The sequence below is a fragment of the Grampus griseus genome (assembly GCF_964374135.1).
Source record: "Grampus griseus genome assembly, chromosome: 1".
Lineage (NCBI taxonomy): Eukaryota > Metazoa > Chordata > Mammalia > Artiodactyla > Delphinidae > Grampus > Grampus griseus.
In genome coordinates, this window is record NC_139017.1 from 134,861,553 (window position 1) to 134,889,184 (window position 27,632).

The following is a 27,632-nucleotide window of genomic DNA, read 5'->3' on the forward strand; positions in this document are numbered from 1 at the left end:
ACAAGACATGCTGGTTCCAAATGCTACATAAATAAGAAAATGAGCCACCAGATTTTCATTTTTGTGAAGATTCAAATGATTTTCTTTATTTGCTCTGTGTCTCTTTTGCTAATGTAAACAGATAAGGAGGACACTCAGCGGTTTTCCTTGATGTACTCTAATGATGAAAAGACTTTAACCTTCTTTGTATTCAGGATTTTAATTCTCTGGTTTTTACTGGAATGTCATTAATCATTTTAATCACAATAAACTCATTTGATAGTAATGTGAATGTCCCAAGAATTTAGAAAGCGCTTCTATTTTAATTTGCCAATAATTAACTTTACCATTATTTTATAGTGTTATCAGTTCTAGGAATAGAACCTTGCAGATGAACTTTAAGAAAACACCATTCCTTTGGCGGGGGTGGGGGGTGGGGGGTGGGCAGAGTAGCAGAATACAGATGTTTCTTGTTGGTCTTAGTGCAGCTGTGGGAAACACTTTCCATGTTAAGTTGATGCTGCCCACAGATGGAGAAATAAAAATGACCCGAATGCTTCCCATGTGTGTAGCCAATCTCCCCTCTTCCCCCTAAATCATTCTGCAATGAAAGCTCCTGATAGGACTTTGTAAACCATTTAATGCAGATAGGTGTGTGGGGAGGGGAGGGCAGGAGATGGAGGAAGACTTTAGAAAATGCAAGAGGAGAGCAACAAAGGGGCCCCAGAAGCCACAGGGTTAGTGAATAAGGGAATGGCTGTTGACCTTGTTGAGACCTTGATCCCTAGTCAGGGAATTGAACAGTACTCAGTGGACTTTTGGGGCACAGGCCGGGTGCTCACACAAGCATGATCCAATTCCCTGTATGTCTGACATGTGAATTCAGGGTTCAAATATCAGCTTTAATATATATTACCTAGTGATCTTGGGCAAGTCTCTTGTCTGCACTGAACCTCAGTTTCCTCAACCATGATATAGAAATAATCATACGCTCTTGGATGATGGAAGAATTAGACAATATATTTAAAACTGACCAACAGGATAGCTGAAACAGAGCACCTCCTTTAAAACCATATCTTCATCACTGAGATGATTGTTATAATCTTGTGGTGAGAGACTCAGGGTAAAACGGAAAAGGTGGGAGAATTAAGCCATAACGATTAGACATTGAGTCTCAACTCTGCCCTTTATTATCTGTGTGATCTGGAAAAAAGAATTAGATGATCTTTCTGGGATAGAGCCTCCTGACATGTGAAATGGAGAACTGGTAATCCCACGGCAATCTGTGTCTCAGAGTTTTTGTAAGAATAAATTACCTAGTGCTTGGTAAAGAGCTTTGAAAACCCTCTAAGTATTATTTGCCTTTCAAATGTGAGATATTATTATCCCTTAGAGAACTCTTAACGAACTGTGAAGCCCTGTAGATGTGGCTAGCCCTGACTTTGAAATTATCTGATGGAAGAATTCTCATGGTCCCAGCAAAGAACAAGGAATAGCTGGGGGAAGGCAATGAGAGTAAGATTTAACTCATTTGGGAAGAACTTTCTAACAATTTGGGATGTGTGATAGAATTCATTTGGGGAAAATTTCCAAATAGCCTCAGCTGCCTAGTGAGAGACTGAGCTTTCCCTTGTTGGCCATGGTCTAATAGATAAATGAAAGATGGCCATCTGTCAGGGATGCCATAGAGTGGATGGTGGCATTGGTAGAGAATTTATTCACTTAACAAACATTTAATATTTTGTCTCCAGAGCTCACCATATGCCAGACTCTGTGTTAGGCACCAACGTTGAACAAGATTTGATCCCAGAATGAGTTAGGATCCTTGGTTGTAAGCAACAGAGAGCAATGGCTTTGTCGAACTTAAAGAAGGCAGAGGAGGGGGAGTATCATGAAGACTTCAGAGTTAAGGAAGGATTGAACATCCAAGGGAGGAGTGAGGGAACAAGGACAGGCCAGTGGATAACAGAAGCAGGAACAAATGGACTCTGTGGAAAGAATGATTTGCTTCAAATTCTTTCAATATTCTGTCACAGCATGTCACTTCCCTTAAGACTCAGATTCCCTGGTGAAAGAATCTGGCCTAATTTTATTTGCTCACCAGAGGGAGGACATGTGTGTGTGTGTTTGTGTCTGTGTGTGTGTGTGTGATGGAAATCTTTACCAGCCATTTCATCAGGACTACGTGGAATGAGGTGCTGGCATAGTTAATTCAAGGAGAAGGGAGTGTTGTTACCAAAATAATGGGTAGGGAATTCTGGGAAATAAGACAGATATCGATTACATTCCTAGCCCTCAAGAGTCACAGCACAGTGGGGGACAGACAAACAGCAACTGTGCAGAGCTGCAGGACCACTGTGGAGGGTACTAACTCCCCCAGACTTGGGGGCTTCAGGAGGAGCAGGGGTGATGCTGAATTGTATTTTCAGAGAAGAAGAGGAGGTCGGTGAAGATGTTGGTGGGAAAGGAAGAGGTTCTACAGCTCCTTGTGATTCTAAGATCGTGTGGTTCTGAGCACTGAGCCCCTGGAACTCAATGATCCCTCTGTGCTTTGTGATGCTTTCCCCGTCGTGTGCTTTTGCTTTATTTTCCCAACTAGACCATAAACCCGTTAAAGGTGAGGGTCTATCTTACACTCCTTGGGTCTCCTAATCCTAGCATGTGTGCTTCTTGGGCTGAACTCATGTAATCTCAGAGCCCTGGAATTAGTCCTGTCCTCCTCATTCCATGGTTGAGGAAATAGGAGTCCAGTTGGCCCTGGTAACCTGCACACAGTCCCACAGCTGGTTCAAAGAACAGAAGTGAAGTGACATGTTCAAACGCTCTTAGAGGGTTTTATGAACCCTTTCTTGTTATTTATAAATAAGTGTTAGTTGTACATACTTAACTGGGTTATATAATTACATATAATATATTATATATTCATGTGATAATCATACGTTTAATCAGGCTGTAATACGTTATATTCCCTGGCTGTGCTTAGCAGGGTGCTGGCCATGGGGTGGGAGCAGGGAGAGGTATTGACCATAGAGTCCCAACTGTGTAAGTGGAGTGGATCTTAGAAAACTAAATGCCAAGAAGGGGAAGATAGATGGATGAATTGGATGCATTCAAGGTCCAAGACAACGGGGAGTGTCCAGACTGTGAAGAGCCAGATGGTACACATACTGTTTTTTTATTTTTTTTGGTTGTTGTAATAATATTTATTATGATACTAATTACACGGTGTGGGGTGCCTAGGGAGGCTGTCATACCATGCTATGGTATTTATCTTCATGAGATGGGGTGACCTCTTTTCTTCCTGAGTGGTGGTGCATGGAGCTCCTGTTATCATGTGGAGATAAATCCAAGCCCTACAGAAAGGGGAGGGTGGCATGAGGAATTTGTGTGACCCTGACTCCCACGGTCCACTCCAGCAGGTGGAACAAAGCTAGTGGAGCTGCTGCTACCACCTGACTGTCTGTCTGCCCCAGGTCAAGTCTTGGTGTGGTCCAAGCTGGTTCTCCCAGGGAAGAGGGGTCCTTGAGTTCTCTGCACCACTTCCATACTCTCAGACACAGAAGAGGGTGAGACACTGTCCCTGTCCTCAGGGAGCTCCTAGTATGATGGCAGAAACAGCCCTGCCTTCTGATAGAAAGACGGTGGTCCATTGCTTTTGATTCTTCTCTAGTTACTTTGTATCAACAAGTGATAACTTGGGTGACACAAGATAGGTACTTCTGAGCCAAAGGAACTGTCCAGAGCTGGGTTCAGATGTCAGGGATGTGATGGGACAAATTTATCCATCCAGCCTCAGGTCTCTCACAGTCCCAGAAAGGGTCTCAGACACACCTCCCTGGCCTTCCCGGGATCCTCTGCTGGCTTTGAACTTGAAAATGGCCCCAACCACAGTCATCCTGCTGCTCCCTTGTGGAAGTGCTATGTCTTGCTGGTCTAACCTGGTGTGTGATCCCACTACACCCCAAGCAAGAATTGAATCACCTCGCTGTACAGCAGACATTAACACAACATTGTAAATCAACTATACTTCAAAAAAAAAACCATACAGAATCAAAGGACCTGCTTGCCAAGCCTGGTTCTGTGTAATCACGAGGAAGTCATTCTGCATCTCTGAGCCTGTCTCCTCACCTCTAAAATGGGGACACTATCCCCCAGGGTTGCAGTGGTGATCAATGAGGTAATAATTATAGATAGCCTTTGAATGTTGCCAAACACTGACCACATGTTCATTTGCTCATTTTTTTCATTCATTTAATACATATTTTTTAATAGTTATTTATTTATTTATTGGCTGCATCAGGTCTTAGTTGCGGTGTGCAGGCTCTGTAGTTGTGGCGTGAAGTTTCCAGGGCACACGGGCTCAGTAGTTGCGGCATGCAGGCTTAGTTGCCCTGCAGCATGTGGGATCTTAGTTCCCTGACCAGGGATCGAACCAGCGTCCGCTGCATTGCAAGATGGATTCTTAACCACTGGATCACCAGAGAAGTCCCTAATACATACATATATATATATATATATATTTTTTAAACATCTTTATTGGAGTATAATTGCTTTACAATGGTATGTTAGTTTCTGCTTTATAACAAAGTGAATCAGCTATACATATACATATATCCCCATATCTCTTCCCTCTTGCATCTCCCTCCCTCCCACACTCCCTATCCCACCCCTCTAGATGGTCACAAAGCACCGAGCTGATCTCCCTATGCTATGCGGCTGCTTCCCACTAGCTATTTGACATTTGGTAGTGTATATATGTGCATGCCACTCTCTCACTTTGTCACAGCTTGCCCTTCCCCCTCCCCATGTCCTCAAGTCCATTCTCTAGTAGGTCTGTGTCTTTACTCCTGTCTTGCCCCTAGGTTCTTCATGACCTTTTTTTTTCTTAGATTCCATATATATCTGTTAGCGTACAGTATTTGTTTTTCTTTCTGACTTACTTCACTCTGTATGACAGACTCTAGGTCCATCCACCTAACTACAAATAACTCAATTTCGTTTCTTTTTATGGCTGAGTAATATTCCATTGTATATATGTGCCACATCTTCTTTATCCTTTCATCTGTTGATGGACACTTTGGTTGCTTCCATGTCCTGGCTATTGTAAATAGAGCTGCAATGAACATTGTGGTACATGACTCTGAATTATGGTTTTTCTCGGGGTATATGCCCAGTAGTGGGATTGCTGGGTCGTATGGTAGTTCTATTTGTAGTTTTTTAAGGAACCTCCATACTGTTCTCCATAGTGGCTATATAAATTTACATTCCCACCAACGGTGCAAGAGTGTTCCCTTTTCTCCACACCCTCTCCAGCATTTATTGTTTCTAGATTTTTTGATGATGGCCATTCTGACTGGTGTGAGATGATGTCTCACTGTAGTTTTGATTTGCATTTCTCTAGTGATTAATGATGTTGAGCATTCTTTCATGTGTTTGTTGGCAGTCTGTATATCTTCTTTGGAGAAATGTCTATTTAGGTCTTCTGCCCATTTTTAGATTGGGTTTTTGTTTTTTTGATATTGAGTTGCATGAGCTGCTTGTAAATTTTGGAGATTAATCCTTTGTCAGTTGCTTCATTGGCAAAACTTTTCTCCCATTCTGAGGGTTGTCTTTTGGTCTTGTTTATGGTTTCCTTTGCTGTGCAAAAGCTTTTAAGTTTCATTAGGTCCCGTTTGTCTATTTTTGTTTTTATATCCATTTCTCTAGGAGGTGGATCAAAAAGGATCTTGCTGTGATTTATGTCATAGAGTGTTCTGCCTATGTTTTCCTCTAAGAGTCTGATAGTGTCTCACCTTACATTTAGGTCTTTAATCCATTTTGAGTTTATTTTTCTGTATGGTGTTAGGGAGTGTTCTAATTTCATTCTTTTACATGTACCTGTCCAGTTTTCCCAGCACCACTTATTGAAGAGGCTGTCTTTTCTCCCTTATATATTCTTGCCTCCCTTTTCAAAGATAAGGTGACCATATGGGTACACATACTCTTGAAGGGAAGAAAACACTACTCAGCTCAAGCCAATTATTGTGCTGCAAGAGTGTGAGTTCCATGTTGCCAGAGCTTCTAAGTTTTAAAGAGAAGATAAAAAATCTTGGTTTATATCTAGAATCTTATATTTTTTTAAAATATTGCGACAAACGAAAAATGATCTTAAATATAATACAATGATATAATTTTGAAAATTCTCTTGATTTCTGTTGTCCCTGGTTTAGAGGTTTCTCCTACCTGTCTGCCATGAAATCGTGAGTCCTAATTCAGGAGGATTTGTCCCTTCCAGTCAGGATAAAGAAAAGAAAAACTTGGGTCATTTGTCCTGGGGGTATGTGAAAAGGAGGAAGTTGATGAGGAAATCAGATAGCAGGATTCTTATTCATCTCTCACCTCTACCTCCTACTGTGTAGCCTCATCTTGACAAGGGGTGCAGGGACTAGTCATGGAGATATCCAGACAGGGATGAGGGGACTCAAGAATACAGGAAGCCAGAGCCCACTCCTCTGGACATTGCCTGGGAGAGACAAGAACTCTCAGCATTTGGCTTGGTACCACATCCCACAGGAGAGCATAGTAACACACGTGTGTACAGAGATGTCTCCGATAATAGATCTAAGTACTATTCCTGCTTCCCCAGCACCTGTCCACACCGTGGACATCCCAGGGAAGGAATGTGGAGGGGTCCAGCACAGGCAGCTGGAAGAGACCTGACAACCGAGGTTACAAAATACAGGGACTCTGTCTAGGATCCAAGATGTCAGCTGTAGCGGCAACACAATATTGCAAAGAACCATAAAGGCCTGCTACGTCTGACCAGACTCTGTACAGGGTCTAAGGCCACAACCTGCCCTACGGTCCTACAGCAGATCTAGAGAAAACCACATAGTTCTAAAGCCACAAGAGCATGTAAGCCCTTCTCTTTCACCCTTGGCCATGAGCATTTACAGAGAAGAGCCAAGGTGTCCAAAAAGACCCCTTGTTCCAGAAGAGAGGGAGGCAGGACTAACAGACAAGATTCCATTTTTCACCACTATCCCATGAGGGTAGCGGCTCATAAGGGCAGTTAGAAGAGTTTTAGGAAGTACAGGAGTCACATTTTCTTAGTAAGTTTGGTTTGTATGATGCACAGGGAAACCCAAACACAACTACCAGGCTGAATCTGCCCCATGGGCTACCTACTCATTTGCCAACATGAATCTAATCCAACCCCACGTTTAATACAAGAAGAAACTGAGGTCTAGAAAGGGCAGGTATCTAGGGTCACGGGATGAGTTAATGTTTGTATCCTTTAGGATGCTTTTGGAAACGGGTGACCTGGATAAAAGTAGTTGAAAACACTGGGGTTTACTACATCACATGACTAGAATTACAGGGCAGGCTGTTCCCAGGTCTGTTAACTCAGCAGTTTAATAATTGCAGCCCTCTGAGTTCACTTTTCCAGACCTCTTGGTTTTCTCCCTCATGGTCACAAGAAGGCTGCCTTGCTTCGGGCATCACATCATCGCATGCCAGAATGCAGAGGCAGGAAGGAAAAGGATTTCATCAGAATGGAAAATCTTTTCTTGAAGCGCCCCCACCCCCCACCTTTTGTCTCAATGGCCAGAATTCGGTCATGGCCCCATTGCTAAAAGTCACCTGCAAAAAGGAATGAGACTCCCGTGGTAAGCTTTGATCAGTCATGATTCAACTTCTGGGACTGAGCCCACCCTCCCTGAGCAAATTGCTGCTTTGTTATCTAAACAAAGCCAGAATCCTGTTAGTAAGGATTAACATGGCTATTGGGGTGACACCTGCCCCTGTAATGAAGCTAGAAGCAGGGTCCACACCTCCTGACACCCCTGATGCCCCAGCCAGGCTCTCATACTCAGCACCCACAAGAGGGGGTAGGCTCCTATCAACTTATAACATTCACATTTGATTGCAGAATTCACATTTGCTAGGTTCTCAGGAACATAGCGAAAATAGAAGATATCTTAATAGTCTTCTTAATTGAGCTGTTTGTCCAATTTTCAACTAAGAGCCCTGCCACTAAATTAAAGGAAAACATTTCTGTTTTCCCTTGGAACATGCCTATCACGTACCGTGCTTTCCACTCATTTCATCAAATATAACTGATTTAATATAAATATTAAATGTAATATAGGCATTATACTATATGTTATATGGATATGTTACATTAAATATAATAAATATTTAATACAATTTTAATATACGTCGGTTTCATATAAATCTCACCAGAGTTCTGTGAGGTTAGTACCACCGTCCTTACTTTACAGATGCTGACACTGAGAAGGTCCAGTAATTCACCCGTAGTCAGTCAGCTCAAAGTAGTTAACCCAGCGTTCAGCCTGGTGCAGTTTACAGACTAAAGCAGGGCCTTTGTCCAAGAGGGTTCCCATTGTTTTCAATCCTTTACAGATTTGGGGCACTCAGATATCCAGCACAGCCCACTCCTTTGAAGCTCCTAGTGTAAAAAAAAAAACATATTTAGGTCGTTCATTTTATTTTTTGTTCCCCCAGAGTTTTCTCTGAAGTGTTACACTAAAAATATGTCATTCTATTAACGTCTTTTTTATTCCCTTTCCCAATCCTCCAAAGCTTTAAAAGATTTTACCTTTGTCAAGCGCAGAAATTGCCTTGATTTCTTAAAGTGACAAAAATATGCTTGGGTGTTTGACAAGGCATTCCACCAGCCTCGCATATAAAACCAGCAGAGTCACTTGAGTCCCTGAAGCATCCCTGCAGAGGAGGCCCAGAGAGAGATCTATAGGCTGGTAGACATCTCTCCTGCTTTGGCTCAGAATTTAATTTTCTTAGTCATGGCCCAGTGTGGCTGGGTCAGGAAATGAGAGTACCCTGATCTGAACGATGTCAGGCAGCCCTGTGTTCTAGTGCAAGCTCCTGGGGTACTGGCTGAGTGACCCCAGGCAAGTATCTTCACGTCTCTGAGCTTCAACCCATTTGTAAACCGGGCACGATAATACGCACCTCATAGGATCGTGAGGCGGATGCCATGTGTTGGCTATAAAGCACCAGTGTGATGCTTGGCATGTAACTGATGCTTAGCGACTAGTAGCTGTGGTTATTATCACTGGTTCAGGTTTCACAGCTAACTCCCTGTACAGTCTGAGCATTTTCTCATGCAACTACCCCTTTCCCGCTCAGACAAGGCGAATCAGACAGAAGTGAAAGGAGGAGAGGAGATTTGAACCCCTGTCAAGTACAGACCTGTTGGAAAATCCCAAAAGAGAAAGGATCCTGGCACCAAATGTTGCAATAGTTGGCATCATGTGAAAGAAGAGTAAGGCTTCGTTTATGTGGCCCCAAAGGAAAACTCTGACCAAAGGGTAGAAGGTACAGGAAAACAGGTATTAGGTGAGTATCAGGAAGCAGGTTCTCACAGTCAGAAGGCTGGAGTTCAATGGGGCTGCCTGATGAGGCAATGAGCTCTGCCTCCTTGGAGATATACAAGCAGAGATAGGTGACCACTTGTAATGTAGTTTTGTGTATGTGTGTACTGTCTTGACCCAGATTTTCAAAATTGTGGTAAAATACACATAACATGTACCATCTTAGCCATACGTTGGTGTGTAACCAATCTCCAGAACGTTTTTCTTCTTGCAAAACTAAAGCTCTATGTCCATTAAACACCAACTCCCATTCCCCCCTCCCCCTAGGCCCTGGCAACCACCATTCTGCTTTCTGTATCTATGGATTTGACTACTTTAGGGTCTCATATTAGTGGAATTAATCATACAGTATTTGTCTTTTAGTGACTGGCTCATTTCACGGAGCACAATGTCCTCAAGGTTCATGCATGTTGTAGCATGTACCAGAATTTTCTTCCTGTTTAAGACTGAATAATATTCCATTGTGTACATAGACCGCATTTTGCTTATCCATTCGTCGGTCAGTGGATACTTGTATTGCTTCCACCTTTTGACTGTTGGTGAATAATGCTGCTCTCAGCATGGGTGTGCAAATATCCTTTCAAGACTCTGCTTTTAATTCTTCTGGGTATATATCCAGAAGTGGAACTGCTGGATCATATGGTAGTTCTATTTTTAATTTTTTGAGGAACCACCATACTGTTTTCCATATTGGCTGCCCCATTTTATGTTTCTATTAACAGTGCACAAGCATTCTAATTTCTCTACATCCTTGTCAATACTTGTTGTTTTCTGGGTTTGGGGGTTTATTTGTTTTGTTTTATTTCTTGATAGCAGCCATCCTAAAGAGTGTAAATGTTGACTTAGTTTTGAGGGATTGGTTGAGGTCAGTCAGTTCTTTGTCTTCAATAGCCAACAAAGTCCACAACCTCAACCACTTATCCTATTGGGCTCTCGTACTCCAGGCTGCTATCCACCTGTCTTAGTCCTCCCAGGGCCAGGTATCAACTAGGGACCGTCCTGATGTCACAGTGCCTGTTGAAATTATTCACTCTAGCCAATGCTAAGCCTGCTTGCCCTGCCTCGCCCTTTTGTTCTGGGAGAAACCACAGTAAAAGCCCTTCCCACATCCCCCATCTCTCTCTGACTGACGGCCAACCCTGGTGCTTCCCTGAGTGGCCCTGTGTGGTGTGCTGTGTTCTCCCCAGACAACGGTGAGTATACTAAAACCTTTAGATTGTCCAGGTCTCTCCCTCTTGGTCTGCATTGGTCATATGATGAAAACACCTCTTCCTGGGGAGGTTGCAGAGGCTTCAGGTGTTCAGGGACTAGATCAGTGTTTCTCAAACCTGGCTGCTCTCTAGACCACAGGGTCCCTCTCCCCCCACCACCACCAAGACCGGCCCAGAGAGAGTCTGTACTTGAACCAGCTCTCCAGTTGGTTCTAACAAGGAGGACCATGCATCTGCTCTCCTCCAAGCCCAAGATTCTGTAATTATTAAGAGAAGAAAATAGAACTAAGAGAACAGAAATAGTCATGTTAATTAGATCTATATAGAGCTATGGTTTACAAAGCACTTTCATTATCTTCCCCTCAGCTAAGCCTCCCAGCAGCCTTGTGGAGTGGATAGCAGTTCTGTCACCTCATTTGCAGGGGAATCAGAGAGGGCCCCCCAGGGTCAGAAGGCCAGGGAGTGAAAGGGTAAGGCTCTGAACTCCACTGAATCTGTTTTCAAAGCCCATTATCTTTCTACCACGGAATAAGGAAACCAGCATCTAAGGGGCTGCCAACACTACAAATAAGGGAAAGAGAACAAACCTACTAAAAATAAAACAAATATTCTGAATTTCAGCTCCCCCTTAGTCACTGGCTTTCTTGAATTTATTAAACACCCAGATCTTCCTTACTGTCGTGGGGAAGCGTAGCGGCATGGTTCAGATTTCAGGTGGGTCATTTCTAAAACACTGTGAGGTCTTTGGAAATGATGGTCATTGTCTCTATCCCCCTGGCCCTTGGGAGTGCTGAACTTTTCTTTATTCCGGCAAATACAGCCCATCAAAGGAAGCTGGAGCTTTGAATAAAGACCAACTCCTTCCATAGCGAATTATTCATTTATTCGGGCAGCGGTTCAGCAGCAGGTAGCAAATCCTGACTGGGTGCAAAGAGCTTGACTGTCTCGCCTCAGAGAATTAGGAATGGAGTCAGAAATGTAGTCCCAGGCTCAAGGGAAAGGACAGATGCGAATCCACACAAACCCTCCTACCAGAAGCAAGTACCTGTATGGTGAATGCATGTGTAACCAAATTAACAAGGGGAGCATTAAAAGTCGACCTTTGACTGTACATGTATATCCCTAATGCATCACCCACTGGCAAACATGAGGAGTTGACTTCTTCAAGCGTATGCCGTATATACGGAGCACACCTGCATAGTGTCAGGCACAGCAAGATGGGCTCAGATGGCCAAGGGCCTGGCCCCATGTCCCCTAGTTCATAAGTGGCAGAGCCCAGGTGTGAGCTCCCTGGAAGCTCAGTTCTGTGCAGAGAAGCATCCAGTCTGGGGCAGTGCCCTGACAGCATCAGTTAGATCTAATCCAGGCAGGCCTCTGACTCCAAGGCCGTGCAGCTTTTTTTTTTCATTGAACTCACAGTGCGAGCACTTAGTGGTCCCTTGTCTGGATTCAGCAGAGCCGGAAGCTGAGGCCTGACTGAGAATCATTACTGCAAATCCGAAGACCCAGGCCATGGACCTCCCTCGAGCCGGGGAGGCCTGGCACCAGGAGCTCCTTGATTAGATGGGAAATTCCGAAATAGAAGCATCTGAAGAACGCTGGGCTAAGGGAAGGGCCCTCTGGCACAATTTTGATTTGCAAGCCCCTGACATGACCTAATTTTACTCCGTTCATTTGCATGATAAATGAAAATACTGGAATGGAGGCCCACAGGGCTCTCTCCCCTCCCTGGCAGGTACCTCCGTCGCGGAGGTGACATCTCTAGCTAGCTGCTACCTTTTTCCTCTGCCATTTGGGGGACATTTGCCCACGGACCTCAAGGAAGGGGGACATTAAGGAACCCTTATCCAAACTAAAGAAGAGGCGAAACGGCATTCCCCAGAGACCGGCAGCATCAGAGTCATCGGAAAGTTGACGTCATCCAGAGTCAGCCTTCACAAGTTATGATCCAGCAGGTCTTGGTAGGGCCCAGGGTTCTGGGTTTTTTACAGCTACTCCTACCCCCAGAGCAAATTAAGATAAGGGTGGATGAGAGCTGGGATTTAGGTTCAGCCAGGCCCGATTTGAATGTAGGTCCAACCACTTGCCACGTGGTCTTAGAAAAGTCACATAACTTCTGTGAGCCTCCGATTCTTTATGGAAATAACAATACCAGCTTCATAGATTATGGGAGAACTAAATGATCTAATGCTTCCTTAGCATTCAGTAATCAATTAAAGGTCAGATATTATCGAAAGGCTTATAAACAACTACATTTTAGAAAGACGATTTGTTTTGGTTTTTAGCCACACAGGTTTAGCCGCTAAATCTGGAGGCAGATACTCTGGGTTCGAGGTCCCATGCTGCTGTCCTCTGGGGCTATGACTAGTTTCCCAACCTCTCAAAGCTTCAGTGTCCTCATCAATTAAATGGGAACCTTCCTAACACGCACCATCCTAGGTTATTGTGAGGAGGAAATGGAAAGCCTAGTATGAAAAACGCAGCCTAAGGTATACAGCACTTTGTATTGCAGACTTGCTGTAATTCATGTAATAGCAAGAAGGATGCGAGAGATACCAAAGTATCCCCCGTCAGCGGCCTTGATGGCCTGCCTTCCAGAGCATTACAGATTCATTTTCAACTGCAGCCTTCATTTGTATGCAAACAGTTATTGTGCAGTAGGCCTTCCCTGCATGGAAGGTGCTAGCTGCAATCTCGTTTACATTATTAATTTGCTTAGTAAACCCTTTCGAGTCAAGTTCGTGTAGAGGTGAGCTGGGAAGCAGCCACAGGAGCCGGGCCTGCCTTGGGAGGAACAGGCCCTGCAGGGCAGCGTGTGACAGGCGGGTCCAGCACCCACACTGCTCACGTGGAGATGGGCAGTCAGCAGGTCTGTGTCTTTGGTGGGGGTTGGACAGTCTTGGACTCATAGCTCAGCCACAGTGCTCTATCCTTGTGCTAGTTTCTTAGCCTGTGCAGCTTTGCTTCTTCATTCCTACGACAGACATAGCAACACATCACAGCGTTATCATTTTAATGGAACCATTCTTAGGCTGTGGCTGTATCTGGCTCCGTATGCATTGTCTACGTCATGCGACACCATGTCCCAACATCCAGTTTCATCTCTTTTCAACTTGTTGTCCTTGAACACAGTGTATCCTCTCTGAGTCTCAATTTTCCAGGCTGTAGAATGGGGTTGAATAGCAGCACCACTCAACCTAATCACAGCCAGGGCAATGAATGTGAAAGTATTTTGGAAACTAACTAGATGTAGGAATCTTACTTTCAATTTCAAGGTGCTCTTAATACAATTCAACATTTAAGTTGTCTCTTCATCAGGTTCAAAGAACTTCATTTTCATCATTTATGTCAGTGATTCCTTTTTACAGGGTGTTTGACTGAAGCCCAGAGAGGTTAAGAAATTTGCATAAAATCACAGAGCCACTTGCAAGGCTCCTTGTGCCCCCTTCACCCTGCCCCCTGTTCTCTTCCAGCCTTGTGATCGTGTGGGGGAGACCCAGTAATGAGGCCAGCAGCTTCCTTCATTTGTGTCAATATAGGAAGGGGATGTCTGACAGCCTCTCATTAGTCTGTTTACCTCTTCCTTCTCCTCTTTCTTCCCTGTAAGGTATCTTTTTATGGGTGAGGAGGTAGAGAGTGAACGAAAAGCAACCAGAAAACAAGAATGGCAGGCCCTGGCCACCAGTCCTCAGTCTAGGGCTGCATGGTTAGGTTTCCAGGTGCTGTACCTGTACCAGGTGCTGTACAGGATCGTCCCTGATCCCTGTCACCTGTGAGTTCATCTGAGTTAAGTATTCTTAACTCGTTTCTCAGATGCTGGGCTGCAAGCTGCGCTGTGTGCAACTTAGGTACAACGAGTAGAAGAACGTGTACACAGACCTCGGTTTTGCCATCTGTAAAATGGCTGGTGATCATGACACCAAGGCAGGGCTAGCAGTCAGGGTCTGGATTGCATCATTAAGATACTTCTCCTCCTGAGCCAGGCCGACCCAGGGAACAGGACCCAATAGGAAGACCCCACCAGCAGCCGGGATCTAGCATCTGTTTTGTTACCCTGAGCCTGGGGCTCTAGTCTAGATATCTGCCTGGACCTTCTACCCCTGCCTATCTTGATTACCCAGGACACAAGCCTGGAGAGGAACAAAGGATCCTGAAAAATCTCATGGCCTTTGAAATCAAATGAACCTGCATTTGAATCTTCATCAGTTTGAAGCTGTGTGATCCAAGTATGAAGTTATTGAAGTCATTTTCCTCATTGATAACGTGGAGATTCAACAAGTATAAGGATTAAATGAGATAATGGATGAATAGCACTTAGTTTGTGGCGCCAAGTAGGAATTCGCCGAATGCCTGCTACCTAGCTTTCCAGCCTCCACCTGAAGCAGGGCCTGCCCTAAATCACATCCTGTGGAGCAGCAGCCCTGACAGGTGCCCAGTCACAATCCCCTCCTCTGTGCCCCCTACAAATCCTCCAACCACGCCCTCTCCATCCCCTGCCCCAGGCACTGGCTGGGGTCCTGGGGAAAGGAAAGGGCTGTTCCTACCTGATTGCAAGCATGGCTCTTTCCCTGGGGACCTCTGCTTCTGGGTCCACCTCACCCTGCGTATCAGAATCCACCAGAGTCAGACCCAAGTTTGGAAAAATCCTTATGACATTGCAATAGGGACTTCTGACATCTCCAGTCCCTGTCTTTCCAGAGTCACTCCTCTCTTTCTTTCTGGCCGTCATTGAACGCCCGGGGTGCCTCACATCCCGGCCAAGGATTGTGAGATCTCCTCCTCCCCCTTCGAATGGTCAAGGAGAACTGTTAATCCTCATTCAGTCATTCCACTAAGGCTTCCTCATTTATTCAACAAACCTTTGTAGAGCAAACTGTGCCAGGATCTGTGCTAGGTGCTGGGGAGGCCCAATGACTTGAGGCCATGGCTGAGCTCCCTGTGGGAGGAGAGGAGTGATTGTGAGTGGCCAGGCAGGTGCGGGGTGGTGGGTGGAGGTGGAAGGATGCGCTGAGCCTATCCAGGTGCGGCCCTGGCTCCTTCCTGCAGCATCCCGCCCTCGCCCCCTCACCTTGGCTGCTCTGACACAGGGAAACTCGGCAGCCCAAGGAATTGTTGTTGGGCTCCTCCATCGTGACAAGGGTTTAAACCACAATGAATATTTATAGGACATGGTTAAGAGATTATCCTAATGTGTGTTTCAAGTCCATTGATGTCCAAACTCAGAGACAGATTCTGTTTGTTCAGGAGCAATTATATGCCCTCGGAGTGTTAGAGAGCAAACTGTGGTCCCTGGTGGTGGGGCGGGGGGAGGGTGTGGGCCGTTTTAGGTTTTATTCAGGTCTGAAAATATTTGAGGATTCAAATATATATTCACTCAAATGCTCAGTGTGCATTCACTAATAAAAAGTAATTAGAATAAATCTGATTATGTACAAGCTCCCGTTTCTTGAGGGATTCCTGTATGCCAGGCACAAAGCATTTACACAGACGGACTCCTTTGGTCCTCACAGTAATCTTATCAGGGAGGTGACACTCTTACCCCTGGTGTAGGTGGGGAAAATGAGGCCAGAGAACCTCAGAGGGTATGGCTAGGTAAGTAACAGAGCGAGGATTTGAACCCTGGCATTCTGGCTCTGGAGCCCACACTCTTAAACTGAGTACATGGTTGCACTGGGCACCTCACAAACATTGATGTATTCAGTCCTCAGTGCAACTATATGAGGGAAGTATGATTGTTCCCATTTTGCAGATGGAAAGACAAAGGCCTAGTGGTTAATGACTCACTCAAGACCCCGAAGCAAGTAAGTGATGGGGAGTTGGTGTGGGGATTTAAATGCAGGAGGCCTTTCTAGAGTCACGTGCTTGGTTGCCATATGATAGAGCTTCCTAGATGTGGCTTGGGCCCCAACCTCACCCATAGCTGAAGCCTTTTGATTTCCACCTTGGTTTTCTACAGCCAATTCCAGGACCTCACAGGACCTCTGAGTCCTACAAATAAGTCGATTTATTTCCTCACTTCTTACTGCTAATGTCACCCCCAGCTGGCCCTCTTCTCACCTCTAGGATTTCCCACGGACTTTACCTTCTTGAAACATAAGAACATTCCTTTAACACTTAAAACTATATTTTCCAAAGCACTTTCCATGTGATAACTGACTTGATTCTCCAAATGATCCTATGAGGATACGAAGCGCAGCGGCTGGCAGCTCTTTGAAGAGGAAGCCGAGAGTTTGAGGGGTGAGGTTCTTCCCCAAGGTCACGTTGCTCACTAAGCAGGCTGGGGCTAGAACCCAAGTCACTGATTTCCTTTAACCATGGTGAGTTTCCTGTTTGCTTCCCCTTTGTATGTTGGAAAAATGATCTAACCTCAGTTTTGTCCTCCAATTTTGTTTAATACTTAGAATCAGAATATTTCCCATCTCTTAATGCCTTTATCACCTTGAAAATTAGGAACAGACATTTGTTTGTCATCTTATAGCCCAAACATACTTTTCCAGCTGGAAGGAGGACCATATACTCAACTGCTGTAACTTCTTGGAAAAACTTTAATGTACCTCCCTCAAATTCCCAGCATAAACACAGTTAAGACAACTGGTCTGTGCCATTTCTGTGTATTCTTAACTCGTTTCTCAGATGCCGGGCTGCAAGCTGTGCTGTGTGCAACTTAGGTACAACGAGTAGAAGAACGTGTACACAGACCTCGGTTTTGCCATCTGTAAAATGGCTGGTGATCATGACACCAAGGCAGGGCTAGCAGTCAGGGTCTGGATTGCATCATTAAGATACTTCTCCTCCTGCCGTTCAGTTACTGTAAAACTTCATGCTTCTTACTTAGAGCATGTCTTGTTCTACACGTCATCCCTTCTCAATTTGTACTGGACTCCTCACCCCCCAACCCCCAATAAAAGTGTGGGACCTGTAACCAGGATGTCATAGCTCAAAATACATAGTTAAGTAGCCAGTAGACAAACCAAATGGCTTAACTGGGAGTGGAAATGAGGACAAGGCTCATTTCTAAGTAGAATGTAAAAGAATGAAAGAAAATATTCTTAGCTGAGAGAATGGATTTCATACTCTGCTTGCCAATGTTTGTAAATCCCTTTGAAAAGACCTTGTTTCTCATAAAGAATCAGTATAGGCGTACAGGAAACGGCACTGCATTTGGACCCAGAAACCCTACATTCAAGTTGCAAGTCCCACCTTTACTAGCACTGTGACCCTGGAAAAACCATGCCCTAAATCCCAATGCTCTTGTCAGTGAGGATCTCTTAAGAGAAAGAAACATGTCTCTTCCTGTCTCTGAGCCTGGAGTGCCTACAGCACCTGACCCCACGTCAGAGAGAAATGCCCATTGCTGACCAGTGATCAGCAACTTACGAAACAAATGACTTCTGTCAATTCTGAAGACTTATTCAGAGGTGATTACTGACCTGTTTATTTAATTTCCATAAGCACAGTGCTGTATTTGCTCTTGATAGAAAAGAAAGAAAGAAAGAAAAGAAAGAAAGAAAGAAAGAAAGAAGAAAGAAAGAAAAAAGAAAGAAAGAAAGAAAGAAAGAAAGAAAGAAAGAAGAAAGAAAGAAAAAAGAAAGAAAGAAAGAAAGAAAGAAAGAAAGAAAGAAAGAAAGAAAGAAAGAAAGAAAGAAAGGAAAGGAAGAAAGAAAAGAAAGAGTAAGGGAGAAAGAAAAAGAGAGGAAGGAAGGAAGGAGGGAGGGAGGAGACAGAGAGAAAGAAACAAAAGGAAAAAAACGATGCCCAAGACTGAAGGCTCCAACTGGAGCGTTTTATGTAAATGTAATCTGGATCTAGCCCAACCCACCTATAATGTTGTGACTCCATTAAATGAGGTGAAACCAGCCCCGCAAAATGCTCCGCTCTGATGAATAACTTCTTCGGTGAGTTTCCACATTCTAATATGTTCCATTTTGAAAAACCTTTCTAGAAGCTTTTCAGAATCAGTTTTAAAATAAGTGCAAGAGGAACACTGTCAAAATTCTTGTAGGGTAGTGTTTCATTAAAAAACCTAAACTTGTAAGACTGAAAGAGCCAGAAAGTCTACAGAAAAAAAAAAAATGACAAGGAACTACCTCAGGACTATTTTATATATTTTTTAATGTATAATATAATATATGTATATTATATGTATATAATAATGTATATCACATACGTATAATACATGAATATAATATATGCCTATGTATTAACATATATAATATTTTACATATCAGATTATATAAATATATATTATATAATATATTCTATAGGATACAGTCCTTATTTAATAAAACAATTTTGTTCCAAAAGAGTTTAAGAAAGTTCTTTGGATTTCAAAACATTTTTATGTTAGCAAATGCAATGATGGTTAGGTGTGCTGTTATGAAACCACAAAAGCATATTACACCCATAATCGAACTGTATAATGATAAACTCAATGATAAAAACAGTACAAACACGTCAATTTATTGAGTACTTACTATGCTCCAGGACTGTGCTAAATGCTTTCCATACCTGATCTGATGCACTGATAACCTGCCAGGGAGGTACCATTAGCCTAGTCACAGGTAAGGAAAACAAAGCTGGGGAAGTTGTAACTTTCCTAGCTCACAAGCCTACTAAGTGAATGAGGGAGGAGGGGGCCTGTTTGTCTGACGTACGTTTTAAACACTTCTCTGAGATTATTGGATTCTGCAGGATTCTCCCCTCCTTTCCTCCAGCTCAGAAGAAGAGGTATTTTCCCTGTTGGGGGCCTTCCTTCCCCTGACTCTCAATCCCTTCTCCTCTCGCCTCCTTAGGAGTTCACTCCATCAAATATCTATCTCCTCTCTCAGTTTTTCTTTAACTCTTTCCTTCTCTGCTTGCTACCTCCTCTCAGCCTATACATCTGCTTAGGTCTCTTTCATCCTAAACAAACAACAAATGAAACTTCCCTTGGGACATTTGCCTCTGTTAGTGGCTGCTTTCTCTCCTTCCTGCCCTTCTCAGCCGAGATTCTTGACACCACTCCTCCTAGAACCCTCCCATCAGCGCCTCCCACCCTGGTCATCCTCCTTCCATTGTGTGGATCCCCTAGCCAGCTCTGGTCCCTAGTGACAGCGCTGCTGCCAGCCTCAGTGAGCACCCCTCCCCCATCCTCACCTTGCCCCTGCTGCATTAGACCCCAAGTCTTCCCTACTTCTCGAACCCCCTAACCCCATAGCTTCTGTGCACAGCACTGGCTTGTCAGTGGTCTTCCTAGCAGGCCTACTTCTTTGTGGCTGCCTCTTCCTTTATTTTCACTGAATGGGCTCCTGCCCTGACTGCTTTTATCACTGTTTGCATTCCCTCAGATGAACCTCATGCCCACATTCTTTCAACTCCCTTTTTTTCCCCCCCACTAAAAACTCCAAAGTCTGTGTTCCTACTCCTAAAAATCTGCTGGACATCTCCAGATTAATGACCTCCAGAGGTTTCAGAGAACCAGAACTCAACTCCTGACTCCCCACCCTCATGACTGTCCTGTGTCCTCCCCAGCCCTTCCCCTTTCATCTCTGTTTCAATGGACACCAGCCTCAGCCACCTACGTATGCAAGCTGGAATCAGAATCATCCCAGGCTCCTCCCTCTCCCTTTCCCTACTAGCCTCAGACAATCAGCCCCACTAAACATCCTGAATTTGTCACCTTCTCTCCATCTCTAACGTAAGGACTTCATCATCTATTTCCTAGATTATCGTCCCAGAGCAATCTTCCTACCTCCTTTTCACCAGGTCCAATTCGTCCTCTAAGAATGAAACATAAATTTGAATGCTTAACTTCCCTATGTAGAATCCTTTAGAGCTCTAAATTGCCCGCTCCTTGGCCAAGAAGGACCACCTGTGACTTGTCACCTCTCTAAGTCTTCAGTCGCATCAGTCCTGACCATGACCCTTCAGAGTGACTCTCTCTTAACGTTGATCTGATGGAAATGTTCTGCACCCCAAACTCTGGTTCCCAAGGCCATGCCTTTACTCACAGTTTCCTCTATCTGGAATGTTATCCCCTCCCATCTGAAACTCACTCATTCTCCAGTACATTTCTCAGCAAGCTTATCTTCCAGGAACTATAACCAAACTTCCCCCAAAGGGGGCTAGAAGCCCTTCCTTCACACTCTATAGCATCAGCATTCCCACTACCACCACACCCAGCGTGCTGTTTTGTCATTATTTCTCTTTCTGCCTGTCCTCCTGGACAGCGGGTTCATTGAAAACAGCAATCCCACCTTGTTCATTTCTGTATCTCCAGTGCTGAGCAAGGTGCATACCACTGAGTGAATTTTTGTTGAGCTCAGTTGGATTTGTTAAGTTAACCCTAAACTGGGGTTTTTAGAATGAACAGTGATCCATGGCAGGTACTTCAGTAGGGTCAGAAGAAGCTAAGCTAATTTAGAGATATCCCAGTGGTGAGAAAGACCTCTCCTGACCCCACTGGCTATGGCATGTCCTCTGTGAAGCCAGAATACAGCAGCACTGCCTTGGTGACTCAGATCCACAGGGGGGGAGGGGCGAGGGGAGTGCCCAGAAGAAGCTTTCCTCATTGGAGAGGGAAGTGAGTCTTCTCAACTGCTCTGTGTCTCTCCTGTGTACTCTTTGTTTGAAGGTGTTAGCATACTTTCTCTGCTAGAGGAAGTCATTCATTGCTAGTCCGAACTCTGCCTTGGAACATGACCTCGGCATTTGGCCCCCTGGTTAATAATCAGAAGTGCCTGTTTCAAATCTTGGGGAAAGAAGTTCCTGCAATCACTTCTCTGCCACTTTTTGCCTATAAATTAATCCATCAAGAAGATGGTGTTTCCTCCCGGCTCTTAGGGGATTCACACCACTTATGCAGACTCCTGGCGGCTTGAGTCTGAGTTTAGATGCCCTAATGAGTTCAGGAGCAGAGCTCTTTAAATAGCAGGCTCGTATTTGCATATGGAATGATGCCACAGGCAGCAGTGGGATCTTAGGTCTCCCTTTCCCTCAAGTGGCCCCCGTGTCCTCACACTAAGGGAGGGAAGCTCAAGTGGTCTGTCGAGTTGCCTGAACTCTGTTTGCTAATTCTCCATTTTCATTTCTTAGAAGACTCCAGTGAATCTGAGTACGTTAGACCCCATTCAGCCTCCTTGTAATGCATTTAATCATTCATTCATTTATTCATCCATCATCATTACCATCATGCACCTGCTCTGTGCCACAGAAGGGCAGGACTACCAAGGGAGGGGCTGGCATTCTGGCTTTGCTTCTTTCCAGGCTATGCTTATGGACACCTTCACGAGGTGAGGATGAGATGGTAGGGAAAACAATTCGTATCTACTGAGCGGTGGAGATCAGGGATGACAAATGGATGGCACGCCTTCTGGACTCATTACACAGTGCTCATGGAAAGTAATGAACGTTAGCGGCATGCAAGTTGAGACACATTTGCATATTCCTAGTGCAGATGGAAGGAGTGTGATGTGGTGGAAATGCTTGGTCTTAGGATAATCACATTTAACCCTACCACTGTATGTGACTTTGGAAAAGACATTTAAACCCTCTGAGCTTCAGACTCCTCAACTGTAAAGTGAGAATAATGGAATCTTTCAGGGCTGTTCCCAATGATTCTGTGAACTAATGTAGGTAAGGAACCTTGTACGTTGCTTGGTACCAAGTAAGTGCTTTGTAAATTTTACTCACTTTCTCCTCTGCACCATAGTTTTAACCCCTTTGAGGCATACAAAGATGACTAAGACAAGACACTAAGTTTTGTTCTTTCAAACAGATTACTAAGTACTTAACTTAAAAATAAAGGACAGTCTATGGTAAAAACACCAAGAAGGTAGTGCCCTCAGGGAGTTCAGAAGGCGAGATGTGAGCAGAAGTAAAGATAAAGCTGTGGAGAGGACCTAGAGTGAATAAAAGATAGATGAGATAGATGGATGGACGGATGGATGGATGGATGGGCGGACAGATAAATTGATAGATGATAGATTGATGTAGGCAGATAGACAGATGGACAGACGTGTTAGAAGGACTCCCGTTATTACTAGGTAGATGAGAGGGATGGGTGGTTAAATGGTGGTCAAAAGGCCTAAAGGCATGGGTCTGTATAGAAGGTTTACAGATACGGTAAGAGAGATATAATTGGAATAGTAATTTAGCAGCAAATGGTATAGAATCAAAGCATCCTGTGCCTGAGCTATCAAATAACCAAATTCCTGGTCCATGTAGGAGTCCTGTTAACAGCATCCCAGCATGAGTGGTCTGGCCTCTGTGAGAGCTAGGAGTTTACCACTTCCTGTCCACCACTCTGTGGATGGCCTGCAATATCATTTATTGACAGTCTGCTCAGTACCATGCTTTTTCTGTACATTAACTCAGATCCTCTCAAGTGCCCTTAAGGAAGATATCATTATCCTTATTTTATAGAAGAACAAACTGAGGTTCACAAATCTTGCAGCTATTCGAAGAACTCAGAATCCGCACCAGGTCTTTAGGGCTCCAAACCCTGCTGCATCTGCTTAGCATCTAGCATATACCTGTTCATAGAGGGGACAGCTCCTTAGGTGTCAGTCTTGGTCAGCCTGAGAACACTCCCCTCCAAAGCCTTTCCTAGCAAGAAAGAACGGTCCTGCCCCCTTCCTAATGCCTGCAGAACTCACATTACTTTTTTTTTTTTTTTCTTGGTGTCTGGTACTTAGAACTACCCACTGTAAATCTCATTTCTGTTTAAAATCTGTTTCATAAATTCTTTCTTTGTTCTGTCTTTAAATTAGGAAGAATTATCAAAAGTTAATAGAAATTTTAAAGCCTTGCTCTTACTCTCATTCATGCTGACCTGAAAAAAGGTCTATTATCTGTTTCATTGCACAATCCAATGTCTCCCCTCCGAAAGATGTATTAGTGTCTTTAGCTATTCAAGGGATTCAACTGACTGAGCATGGTTGACTCATTATAGCTTGATTTATCAGACTCTTAGAGATTGTCCTTGATGGACTCGGGGCCTGCCTGAAGACCAGCTAGGGAACCTCCCCAGGAGTCATGCCATCTAACCTTCAGGACTGGGAAGGCCGTAGATGATGTCATCACATTTGCCAAGCAAAGCCCCAGAGAGCAAAATGCCTTTGACTTAGAGAGATTCGAGAATACGACACATTCTTTATAACTTCCTTTGCAGACCTCTGTGCTCAAGCCCTTAGTTAGCCAACAAATCCAGCAAATTTTTATTGCAAACCTACTACATCTCAGACATTATGGAAGATGCAAAGCTAAGACCCATTTCTTGCACTGAAGAAATTCACAGTTGCAGCAAAAAAAAACGTGTCAGGCTGTTTAACAACTATGTCTTATAGGTGGTGACCACTGCTATTGTAATGATCTGAACAAAGTGACGTAGGAACACAGCCAATGCAGGGATATTCTCTACAATATTAAGAATTTTAACCTCTATTTAAATACCTTCAGTCACAGGGTTCTCAGTACTTCACAAAAGAGTCTGTATCTTTGAATGTCAATATAAGACACTGGTTAAGGTTGTAGGCTCTGGAGCCATATCACTTGGGCATGTTACTTAAGCTCTTTGTGTCTCAGTTTCCTCACTAGTAAGATGGGAAAGTAATAGTACCTATCTCATTGGGCCATTACGAGGATAAATAAGTTAATGCCCATAAGGTACTTAAGATGGAGGCTAGCACATAGTAAATATGCATGTTAATATTAGCTACTATTGCTGAGAAGATGAAATGCTAGAAAACCTTCATATATTAAGTCTAAAGCTGCCTCGGTCTAATATACATCCAATAGACCCAGTGACATACGCCCTTGGGCAAAGCCTGAACCAGGCTCAGGCACTGCATGGAAACATTCCAAGCTGGTTGGCTAAGTTGCAAAGGAAGGAAGGTTCTTTACTAGTCTTCTGAGAAGAAAGTTCTACTGAGTCCTCATCACATAATGTAGTGATTTGTGTGGACTGCCCTCGTGAAAGACTAGAAAACCCAAACATGGAGTTTGCTTATAACTTTACCTGGATGGTGTTAGATTTCACAGCTGAAAAACTAGGTCTTTGTTGCACAAATTCCGTATGTAAAAAGCTCTGCTCTTGGTACAAAAGTCGGAAAGATCAGTAAAAAAATGGTTCCTTAGGGTGCGGTTTCGAACTTGAACTCTGCTATGTGATTTAAATTTAAATCTCAGCTCTGCCACCTTCAAGATGTGTGACCTTGAGAAAATAACTTCAATTCACTGAGCTTAAAATTTCTCATCTATAAAATGAGATGATAATAATAATACCTGTCACAGAGTGTGGTTATGGGAAATAAGTGAGATGATATTTTTTAAGTTATTTGCCCCAGAACCTAGAATATAATAAATACCAAGCTAACACTGAGTACTTATTAATATCCTATAACCTTACAGTCTGATGGGGGAAGAGAGAGAGAGAGAGATGGATGTGTAAGTAACAATGATTATAACTATGTTGTACACATATAGTGTACAACAGATAAACTCAGATAGAAGACAACGGGAGAAGAAAAACACAGAAGGAAATTATGCTTGAGGAGATAACGTTGCATTACATGGCTGCAGACAGATGGACCAAAAGTTTTTTCTATCATTTATTTATTCATTTCATTTAACAGAGTTTTTTGTGTGCTGGCCACTATATTAAAGGATTGGGATTGATCTGCTTACTGGGGAGATGGAATTCCCAAAGAGACAAAAACAAAGATGCAAGGGTGTAAACAGAATGTCCAAAAAGGTTAGGATGGCTATCATGGGAGGGAAGTAAGGTGAATGGAGAAAGCCGAAGACTGGAATAGCAGGAAGGCTTGGAACGCCAGACTAAGGAATTAGACCTCATTCTCTAGGCCAGTGGTTCTCAGCCAGGGTGACTTTGCTCCAACAAGGGGACATACGGTAATGTCTCAAGACTTTTTTGGAGGCTACTGTCATCAAGTGGGCAGAGGCCAGGGACGCTGCTAAACATCCTGCCATGCACGGGATGGCCCCCACAGCAAAGAATGACCTGATCCAAAATTTTAAGCGTGCTGAGTTTGAGAAACCCTGCTCTGTGCATCGGGGAGATGAAGCAGGTTGTAGAGCTGAGAGTGAGAAGATCAGCTGTGAATCTGATTCCTCTGGAGGATGTATGGCCGTGGGAGATGTTAGAGTCAGGGAGACCAGGTGAGAGGGATTTGACATGGTTTGGGAAGAGGTACTGATGGGGCGTTAGAGGAGATGGCCAATGTGAGAGACATTGCAGGGACTAGCTACCAGACAACGTCACGGGATCAGCTGAAACAATGTAAGGAAACACTGAGCACGTAATAGGAACTCAACCATTATTACTACACTTAGTCATTAGCCACTTCCAGATGTGTCTAAAGAAACTTTCAATTTTAGATAATTTCAGACTCACAGAAATGTAAAGATAATACAGAGAATTCCCATATACCCTTCACCAGGTTCCCCCTGATGTTAACATCTTACACAACCGTGTACATTTGTTCAAAACTCAACTGTAGACTTTATTTTAGATTTCACAGTTTTTCCACTCACGTCCTTTTTCTGTTCCAGGATCCATTCCAGGACACCACCTTGCATTTAGCTTCCATATATTTTTATGTGCATATTGGTTCGTTGAAAAACAAATGCGCTCCCAGTGATGAAAGCCACCTCCTCTCAGAGTTCTTCTGAGCAGACCCAGGTGAAGTGAGACCGTTGTGCTTTGGTAACATCAGCTGTGGGCTTTACCCAGAGTTCTCGGTAGCTACTATCTTGGCAGGAAATGAACTCTGCAACCGACACTTTATTCTGTAAATGGAATTACTGCATTAAGCCACACTCTTTCTTTAAGAGGTTTTCTTTTAGAAGAATTAAGTATCTCAACTTAGTAGTATGAGATTCAAATTAAAAGAAGCTTCAAATTTCGGGTGCTCTTTTTAAAAAATTAATTCATTAAAAATTAACCCAGATTATAAAAACAGATTGTTGAGCCAGTTCAAACAGTCCTCAGTACCCAATATATGTGCCTAACACTCCTGAGATGATGCAGCAGTTCGACAACTTTTGCCTGTTCTGTCCTTGCCTTCGTGGTCTGCCCTCCCAGAGTAAGCTCAGAGAAGCCCGGTGTGGGTAACTGGCCACCTCCAGTCTTGACCTTGACTGCTTTCCCTCCCCCTTGCCTTCTCGTGTCCTTTATCTCTTGGTCTCTGTTCTGGTTCCTCAGTTTCCTGGCTTCGTACTCCAAATCCTGATACCCACCTCAGTTCATTTTACTGGTTCTGTTTATTTTCATTTTTATACAAAACTATACTATTAATTTACATTTATTGCAGAAAATTAGAACCTACAGATAAGCATAAAGGAAAAAATTGACATTAGCCATAATCCTATCAATACTGATATCCTTACATTGTTTTCTAAAATGCACATATTATTCTCTCTAAATAGGCTCCTACAGTAATAACAACATAGCAATATGTAGCATCTGTGCCCCTATCAAGTCAGTTAATCCTCAACGTGTCCCATGAAGGGATACTATTTTTAATTAATTAATTTTTTTGGCTGCGTTGGATCTTTGTTGCTGCGCATGGGCTTTCTCTAGTTGCTGCGAGGGGGGGGCTACTCTTCATTGCAGTACGCGGGCTTCTCGTTGCAGTGGCTTCTCTTGTTGCGGAGCACAGGCTCTAGGGTGCACGGGCTTCAGTAGGTGTGGCATGCGGACTCAGTAGTTGTGGCTCGCGGGCTCTAAAGCGCAGGCTGAATAGTTGTGGCGCACGGGTTTAGTTGCTCCGCGGCTTGTGGGATATTCCCGGACCAGGGCTCGAACCCATGTCCCCTGCATCGGCAGGCAGATTCTTAACCACTGTGCCACCAGGGAAGTCGCAGGGATACTATTATTATCTGCATTTTACAGATGATGAACCAAAGGCTCAGAGAGTAAGTACCTCGCCTAAGATCACAGGGCTGGGGAGTGGAGGAGCTGGGATTGGAACAGCCAGATTCCAGAACTGTGATGCTAACCACGGTGATGGATACCACACCACATATCATTTTATTGCCTAAAATA